Raw genomic sequence first — 10,203 nt, 5'->3', positions numbered from 1 at the left:
CATATCAAAGTGTTCTGGTGCATGCAAGAGGACAAGCCATTGTCTCCTTCAAGCAAAAGTATTCTCGCAGGGTGGAGCACGGCGCATACGCCGAGTACCTGGAGAAGCTTCAGGATCGTGCCGACATGTGAGATGAGATGTGGGATCGAACTATGTACGCTTGAGCATGCTTAATGACGGTTGAACTATGCTTGTGCACGTGTACGCTTATTATCTATGTCTGAGTATGTTTAATCTATGTTTACTTATGTCTAATTGTGAGATAAGGATGCAAGCAGTTTGGTTGATGGAATCTACCTCTGTCCTCGTTTATTAGTCCCCTTTGTAATTTGTGTTAAATGTTGACCAAAGATTTAACTGACAAAATGTTAGTGTAGGTCAGCAAATATTATATTTTTGGATGCGTATTTGAACATAGTGTTCAATGATATAATTTTTGGTGATATGCATAAACATTTCTTAGTCTAATATTTGGTCAAAATTTAGTACAAATTACAGAGAGGACCAATAAACCAGGACAGATGTAGTACGTCAATCACACACGGTTCCCAAAATTGGAACCATGTGCAATGACTTCCATTTTGCCTGTTGTTTCAATCACACATGGTTCCCAAAATTGGAACTGTGTGCAATGACTTTTGTTTTTCTTGTTGCGTCTATAGCAAACCATTGCCTCCGAAATTCTTTGTGGGACAGAAAACCCTCACCACCCAATTCAAAAAGAAAAAAGAAAACCCTCGCCATCCTCACGTCACGAAAACCCTCACCCCCGCCTGCCACCCCATGCCTCCGGTCCCCATTCACACCTGCACAAGCTCCTCCGCGTCTATGCATGGCACCGCCTATCGTGGCGGTAACCACTTAGCACGACGCCTGCCGCTGCCACCAGGCTTCCGGCAAACCCCACCGCATTTTGCCACTTCCGCTTGTCGCCGCCTATCGCCATCGACTTTCTCGATGCTTCTCGTGGTCGACCCAGCTCTGCTCGGTTTGGGGAATCTGTCGTACTGAGGGTTTTTTCTCATGGACGACAAGGTAACTAATTTAATGAGATATTATCTCATCTCTCATCCCAGTTCATCTACCTCCTTTAATCACCCGGCGGAAATCGTCATGAATTCATTTTTATTCGAGCTGATTTGAGGGTTTTCTTTCATTCATAGAGTGTACAGTGCGCCGACACATCAGGACCTTGCGACCTCCGCCAGATTTTCCATCTCACCGTACCAAATGACTTGAGCATGTGCGTGGTATGTTCAATCTCACCCTAAATCAGTTGGCATGGCCTACTTTCCCGAAGATATTCTAAATATTGCTACATTGGGTAAAAGGTGCCACATGCACCATATACGTCAAAGGGGATTTTTTCCCCTCTTCTTTCTATATTAGGCAAATTAATGATGTATTTGTTCTTTAGATTATTCTCATATTTCCATGACATCATGTTTACCCTATTTGTTTAATTATAGATTTTTGTCCTTCGATTTCAATTGTTTTGCAGTTCTTTCAATTTGGGCCCATATTTGCATGTTACCATATTTACTTTAACAATCCTACCATTTTCTGCAACGCATTCCTTGCTATGCAACAGATTATGTAGTGCACAATTTTTCCCTTTACATAGATCAAGGCTGCACGGATGTCATACTGCACACAAACCATGGATTTACAATCGTTGCTACTGTAAGACTTGATGAACGTGGTGACTCCTATTTTGGCGCTGGCTTTTGGAAAGAAATTTCTAAGTTTTATGTACTGAAAGCTGGCACTAAAATTGGACTGCATATAAAAGGGCCTGGTCATGAGATATATGCTAACTTCCCCGACAAAATCATCCGTCCTGACTTTGTTTGAAGTAAGTTTTCTTTTCAACTATCTGCATGTTGACTTACCCAGCAATGTTAAATGAATTATGTAGTATTTAAGAAACCAATTGTTATTCCCTTTTCTTACTATATTCCTACTTAATAACTTCTAGTTACCAATACACTTTTCTTACTATATTCTTACTATATGCACTCGCTGCCAACGTCCACGCTCTGCCTCGCGCCAATTTCAGGAACTGTCATGCCCCCCCCCCTAATGACATGCCCGCTCTTATTCTACCATGACTAAAGCACCTCGAGCTCGTCATCGTCTGCCTCTCAAACGATGACATGGAGCGCCTGCTCCATGGCTGTACTGCACTCAAGTACCTTCGTCTTCTGGCGATCAATGGGTTGAGTACATTCCACATCACCTCCATGACTCTCTGGACTATTTATGTGTGTATCTGGTTCGGCAGGAAGACATCACAAGATGTGTACCATAGTATGGTCACTGAGGACACACCTGCACTTGAGAGATTTCTTGTACTTGATCAAGTAGGTCCAACAAGAATCAATGTCATTTCTGTGTCAAAATTGACAGTGTTGGGCTACTCGTCTGACAAATACTCCAAACTTCTTATTGGATCCACACCCGTTCAGGTACAATGGCCGCCTTCTACCTCTCCAGCAAATTAACATTATTTCTAATTTTGAAGATGTTTGCTCGTATGTCATTCAGAAAATGATTTTGACAAGCCTGACTGCGAAATTGCGCACACTAAAGGTCTTGGCACTAGAATCTATGGGGCCCAACCTGGGGCAAGTTGTCACTTTCCTGAGATGCTTTCCGTGCCTGGAGAAGCTATATATATCGAGGTGATGTTCCTTTCCTGTTAAATGTTAACCATAAGGGAGTTCAATTCGTGACACCTTTTTCCAAGTTTACAATGACAATGTACTATGATTTCTGAAGGATTCTTTTGGAGATTTCAGTGCATACATGTCTCCTTTCCAAGTTTACAATAACAATGCTTGATCCATATGGTTACAATCCATATGTATTTCTCCTTTGGATTCATCTGTACTTGTTTTCTTGGGGAACTTTTCATCCACTCCAACATCTTGTGAAGATCGAACATGGCATGGTAATGCCCATGTTAATCATGTCAGATCAAAGATGGCGTGTTAGTGCATTTTACAAATCCTGCAAACCAAATAGGCTTGTAGTAGTGTTCAAAACTGCATCTAGGCACTAACACGTTTTCTTGTTTTGCAGATAAGATTAGGCCTAGTGGTGGATAATGTGATACAATATAACAATCACACCGAATGCCTAGATCTGCATCTCTCGGAAATTACTTTGAACTCCTACCAAGGGACCTTACCGGAGATTATATTCGCCAACTTCTTTGTTGTCAAAGCAAGGGTGTTGAAGGTAATGAGGTTTTCCCTACATTTATTTTGGAAAAATGAATGGTTTGTTGATTAGCGCCGGCAACTGCGGCAGAATGGAATAGGCTCCAAAAATGTTGAATTTCATTTTGGAACCTCAGATGACAGAGTAATCGGAACTCATCGTGTCAACCCCATACATGACTTCTTAGTCGCTGGCCCCTTTGCAAACAATTTGAGGTTTCGAAACCAGACTTAGAAATGGTAATATTAGTTTGAACATCTTTGATATCGATGTTCAGCGTATCAGCGCGAGCGTTTGCAGCTGATGAGCTGAATTTCATTTCTAATATCAGTTTGAACCTTGCAATATTCGAATTTGAGCCATATAACTCTGGAATTTGAACCTTGTAATATTTCGAGCCTTTGTGGTACAATCGTTGAAATGGCATCGTATGAGACTCGTATATTGGTAGCACTATTTTGACCTTAATATGCAATGGTCTTAGATTTGATTTTATTAACCATTCTCGAATCTGTTTACCTTGTCGATCTCACAGCACACGGTCTGTATAGCTAACTCGACTACGATCTTGGACATTATTGCACACAGTTAGTTTCTTCCACCGTGTGCCCTGTAGAGCGCAGAATTAATTATCACACCTGAGTGTCCATCATCACCCTTCTGTGGAACTTTGACCTCATCACCCACGGGTAAACTTACGACCGAAGTCATTCCACACACTTCGTTTTTACAAAGCTTTTTGTCAATAAACGCCCACGATTTGTCCCTCTTCTAGCCGACGCGTGGCAAACCAAGCCGGGCGGGAAGCTTGCGCGGTAGCGTGGGAACAGGCTCACCAACGATACAGTTGGCGCCTCTTCGAGCCCATGCATGGTCAAATTGCGGTGTGGTGTTGTCAAGCGTGCACTGGAATCCTCATTGTGGTGCGGTGTTGTCAAGAGTGCACTGGAATCCTCCTCTATGAACGCCGTGACAAGACGTGACGATTACAGGCCGGCTGGCCCCCATTTGTTACAGCGGCTATTTAACCCTTGTGTCTCTTCAACCTTTCGATCACGCCCCACAATTGCAAGAAGCACACCCACCACGACAAATTCTTAGAGAGTATCCTGCGCGGCTCCAATGGCGCTCCGAGCGGCTGCTGATGACGAGTAGCAGTTCACCATGCATGCCGTGGTGGACACCCACCGAAGGTTCATGGAGCTCTCGGTGGTGTACACCAACAACCCGGTCTGGGCAGAGCACTCGATCTGCATCATGGAGTTGTTGCTTGCCGACAAGAAGTACAAGGTGGTCGGGTTCGACCTCAAGCACACCCGCGCTCGTGCTGGGTCTTGTCCCAAGGTCGCCGTTGCCTAGATGTGTGTGCACCGCCACGTCCTCGTCTACCACTGCTGCCTGGCCACAAGGCCTTGCGAGCGTTTCGCGAGGTTTGTCAATAGCCCGCGCTACATGTTCGCTACGGTCGACATCACCAACAATGTCAAGGTGCTCAAGAATTTAGGCATCGCCTGCCAGAATCTTGTCGACATCTAGGGCCAATACAAGATCTGGGGCAGCAAGGAGCATGATAAGGACTCACTGGTTCACCTCGCCGAGGCCATCATCGACCCCTACTACAGAGACATGAAGGATTCCTGCAACAACGACAAGCGTGCCTGGCACTCGGCCTGGATGGAGAAACTCGACAAAGCTCATGTCGTCTACGCAGCCAAGGAGGCGTACACGTGCTATGCCATGTACAGGTGGATCGTTGACATGAGGAAGTGCCTCCTTCCCCAAAAAGGCCAGGGATCCAGCCGGAAGTAGAGCAATGGCAAGCATCATCGCAACAAGAAGTAGATGATTAGATCCTCATTTCTCCTAGTTTAGTATCCATGTAATTGCTTACTTTGGTGTGTGAAAATGTTATCTGTGTAGTCACTTGTGTAATTGTATTCTTAATTTGGTTATGCAATGTTGTCTTTTTAAGTATATATGTTGATGCTCTGTAGACAGAGCAAATCACATTGCACACGGACTAAACAAGGGAACCCGTTGGTGATGATTTCATAAATCACTCACAATTTTATACCAGCAATCGTTTGCTCACAACACACACGGCTTGTTAACAGGAATCGTCTGTGTTGTTATCGGTCTTCCCACACATTTGTGATTACAGACCCGTTTGACGCGTATCACACACATCTTGTTATATTGAACCGTTTCTGTTCTCTTGTCTCAACACAAACAGTTCATCCGAGTGAACCGCATGCTGTATATCGCACACACATTGATCTGGTTGACCGTTTCTTTTGTGTTGCCTAATCACTAACAGTTCATCTGAGTGAACCGTATGCTGTGTATCGCACGCGCCTTCATCTGGCTGCCCATTTCTTTTGTTCCTCCTCATGGCAAACAGTTAATTGAACTGAACCATATGCCCTGCATCGCACACACAACTAAAATCTGAACTATTTTTGATGCATCCGTCATCGCAAAAGTTTTGCACATTTTTGACGGTTTTCTTACACCACCGTTTGCGATTATTGCATCGCACATAGTTTCTCGAAGGGTCTCTGACCGTAGTATCGCGTTAGCAGCATCCTACAGTAGTGCATCGTCTAGCAAATATTGTTCTAGAGGATCAGTAGGAGGCACAACATTAGAAGCAAGACCAATTATTTCATCCTTAGTAGGCAATTCCTTTTCATGAAGCTTTCTACTAAACTTGGAAAAATTAAACTCATGAGACTCATCACCAAAGCTGACACAGACAGTTTATTTCTTACAATCTATTTTCGCATTAATGGTGTTCAAGAAAGGTCTACTAAAGATAATGGGACAAAAGTCATCTTGTGGGGAACCAAGAACGAGAAAATCAGTAGGGTATTTTATTTTCCCGCACAAGACTTCAACATCTCTAACAATCCCAAGTGGTGTGATGGTGTCTCTATTAGCAAGTTTAATAGTGGCCTCTATTTCTTCTATTTCAGCAGGTGCTATGTCATTCATAATTTCTTGATATAAAGTAAAGGGAATAGCACTCACACTAGCACCTATGTCACATAAACCATGATAACTGTGATCTCCTATTTTAACTGAGACAACGGGCATGCTAACAACGGATCTATGATTATCCGTTTTATCGGGTTTGGCAATTCTAGTAGCTTCATTACAGAAGTAAATAACATGCCCGTCTATATTTTCTTCCAAGAGATCCTTAACCATAGCAACATAGGCTCTACTTTAATTTGTTCATTAGGTTTAGGTGTTCTAATATAACTTTTCTTCACCATAGTTGATACTTTAGCATGTTTCTTTATCCTAACAGGGAAAGTTGGTTTCTCAATATAAGCAGTAGGAACAACTGGATCAACATTATAAAGAATAGTTTCCTCTTTCACTGGTACGAGTTCTTTAATTTCTTCTTTAATAGGTGGGTGATATTTAAACCACTTCTCTTTAGGGAGATCAACATGAGTAGCAAATGATTCACAAAAGGAGGCTGCTATCTCAGAGTCAAGTCAATATTTAGTGCTAAACTTTTGAAAAGCATTGATATTCATAAAAGATTTAACACAATCATACTTAAACTTAATACCTGACTCCTTACCTTCGTTGAGTTCTCAATCTTCAGAGTTATGTTTAATTCTTTCCAAAAGATCCCACCGGAATTCAATAGTCTTCTTCATAAAAGAACCATCACAAGAAGTATCAAGCATGGATCGATCATTATGAGAAGCCGAGCATAAAAATTCTGGATAATAATTTCTCTTGAGAGCTCATGATTGGGGCATGAATATAACATTGACTTAAGCCCCCCCCCCCCATCCCCCCCCCCAAAGCTAGAGCGATACTTTCTCCTTCACGAGGCCAAAAATTATGTATGTAATTCCGATCACGATGAACTAGATGCATGGGATATTTTTTTTGGTGAAACTCCAATTTCAATCGATTCAAATTCCAAGACCCAATATCATCGCATAGCCTATACCATGCCAATGATTTTTCCTTCAAAGATAAAGGGAAAACCTTCTTCTTAACTTCATCTCTAGGTAAACCTGCAAGCTTAAACAATCCACAAATTTGTTCCACATATATCAAGTGCATATCAGGATGTTCGGTTCCGTCTCCTGCATAAGGATTAGCTAGCAGTTGTTCTATCATACCCGAAGGAATTTCGTGTTCAATATTTTCAGTAGGTGTAGTAGGTTGAGGGGTAGCTAATTGTGGTTCTGGTCGAGGTGAAGATACCCCAAACAAAATCCCTCAAAGGATTGTTTTCCATAGTAACAAGTGACAAAAGAATTTAGCACACTATATGAATGTTTCCTTACCAAATTCCACTTACCAAAGGCGCTTCACTCCCCGGCAATGGCGCCAGAAAATAGCCTTGATGACCCACAAGTATATGGAATCAATTGTAGCTCTTTTCGATAAGTAAGAGTGTCGAACCCAACGAGGAGCAGAAGGAAATGACAAGTAGTTTTCAGCGAGGTAATGTCTGCAAATGTTAAAATTGTAAGTAGCAGAGTAGTTTGATAGCAAGGTAATTTGTAACGAGCAAGTAATGATAGTAGTAACAAAAGTGCATCAAGGTAGCCCAATCCTTTTGAGGCAAAGGATGGACCAAAATGGTCTCTTATAGTAAGCAAAACATTCTTGAGGGTACACTGGAATTTCCTCTAATCACTTTCATCATGTTGGCTTGATTCGTGTTCGCTACTTTGATAATTTGATATGTGGGTGGATCAGTGCTTAGGTGTTGTTCTTACTTGAACAAACCTCATAATATTAACCCCCTCACAAGCATCCGCAACTACGAGAAAAGTATTAAGAATAAATTCTAACCATAGCATTAAACTTTTGGATCCATTCGGTCCCTTACGGAATAGCGCATAAACTAGGGTTTAAGCTTCTGTCACTCTCGCAACCCATCATCTAATAACTACTCCACAATGCATTTCCTTATGCCAAAATATGGTGAAGTTTCATATAGTCGACGTTCACCTGACACCAGTAAGGGAATCACAACATACATACTATCAAAATATCAAACACATATCAAGTTCACATGATTACTTGCAACATGATTTCTCCCGTGACCTCAAGAACAAAAGTAATTACTCACAAGTGATAAACATGCTCAAGATCATAGAGGTATTAAATAGCATATGGATCTGAATATATAATCTTCCACCAAATAAACCATATAGTAATCAACTACAAGATGTAATCAACACTATTAGTCACCCACAAGCACCAATCTATAGTTCCAGTACAAAGATTGAACACAATAGATGAACTAGGGTTTGAGATGAGATGGTGTTGTTCAAGAGAGAATTGCAGAAAACCACCAGTTTGAGGGCTAGGTCATCAGAAAAGACTAGGTTACAGTTTCTTGATAAAAGCACCACCTCTCTTGTAAACATTTTGCAAAAACCACGGATCGTTGGATTAGTCTCGTTTGAGCGTGTTTATGATAGGTGGGCCCCTATTTGGCTTGCGCGGCATAACTTTTCATGCCAAAAGGGTTTTCATCTATATTTACAAACTAGTCCCAACAATTTTATATAGACACCCCCTAATCCAAAATAAAAAACGCAATCAGGCCCTCGTGTGCACAAAACCGGTTGGACCGCGCCCATGGCTCACGTGACCAGAAGGAAGGTGGATGGGGCGGACCATGGGTCTCGTCGTCGACGAGAGGGCGCACCATCGAGGCTTAGGGAGCGGCAGCGCGCCACTGGTCGGCCAACTGCAGCTCGTCGAGGACGACCTGTGGAGGGAGCGGCGGCGGCGACCTCGGCCTGCAGAGGGAGTGGCAACAGCCTGCAGATCCGGTGCCGGGAGACAACGGTGGTGGCATGTGTAGGGAGCGGTGACGGCGACGGTCTGCGGAGGGAGCAACGATGGCGGCAGTTGCCTACGGATGGAGCGACGGCTGCCTACGGAGGGAGCGACGGAGGCTGCGTGCGGAGGGAGCGACGGAGGCTGCGTGCGGAGGGAGCAACGGTGGTTGCCTGCGGAGGGACCAACGACGGCGGTCTGCGGAGGGAGCGGCGACGGTCGCGGTTGCCTGCGTAGGGAACGGCGGCGGCTGTTGCCTGCGGAGGGAGCAACGGTGGCCTGCATAGGAAGCGCGAGAGGGGAGGGGAGGGGGCACGAGGGGAAGAAAGTTAAGGGCTTTTATGCTTTAAACCCAAACAGTGATGCCACGTAAGCAAAAAGGGGGGCCACCTATCATAAACATGCTCAAACGAGACTAATCCGCCAATCGATGGTTTTTGCAAAATGTTTATGAGAGAGGTGGTGCTTTTTGTTAATAAACTGTAACCTAGTGTTTTCTGATGACCTAGCCCTCAAACTGGTGGTTTTCTGCAATTTACTCATGTTGAAGATATTGATGGAGATTGCCCTTTCCAAGATGGGAGAGTTGTTGGTGATGATGATGACGATGATTTCCCCCTCCGGGAGGGAAGTTCCCCCGGCAGAATCGCTCTGCCGGAGGGCAAAAGTGCTCCTGCCCAAGTCCCGCGTCGAGGCGGCGGCGCTCCTCCTGAAAGTCTTCTCCTTATTATTTTTTCTAGGTCAAAATGACATATACCAGAAGATGGGCACCGGAGGTGGGCCTGGAAGAGCACAACCCACCAAGGCGCGCCCTGGTGTCTTGTGCTCACCAGGGTGGCCCCCTCCATTACTTATTTGCTCTGATATTTTTCATTTATTTCATAAAAAATATCCGTAAATTTCAGCTTGTTTGGAGCTGTGCAGAATAGGTGGCCTGACGTAGCTTTTCCAGGTCCAGATTTCCAGCTGCCAGAATTCTTCCTGTTTGTGTGTACCTTGCATATCATGAGAGAAAAAGTATTAGAATTACTCCAAAAAGCATCATTATGCATAAAAACATCAGAAGTAACAGTAGGAAAACATGATGCAAAATGGACGTATCAAGTACCTATCGTCACTCTAGCTTGGATCTCTTCTCTTTCACCA

The sequence above is a fragment of the Triticum aestivum genome, chromosome 1B (genome assembly GCF_018294505.1).
Source record: "Triticum aestivum cultivar Chinese Spring chromosome 1B, IWGSC CS RefSeq v2.1, whole genome shotgun sequence".
Taxonomy (NCBI): domain Eukaryota; kingdom Viridiplantae; phylum Streptophyta; class Magnoliopsida; order Poales; family Poaceae; genus Triticum; species Triticum aestivum.
This window is presented reverse-complemented; position numbering follows the sequence as displayed.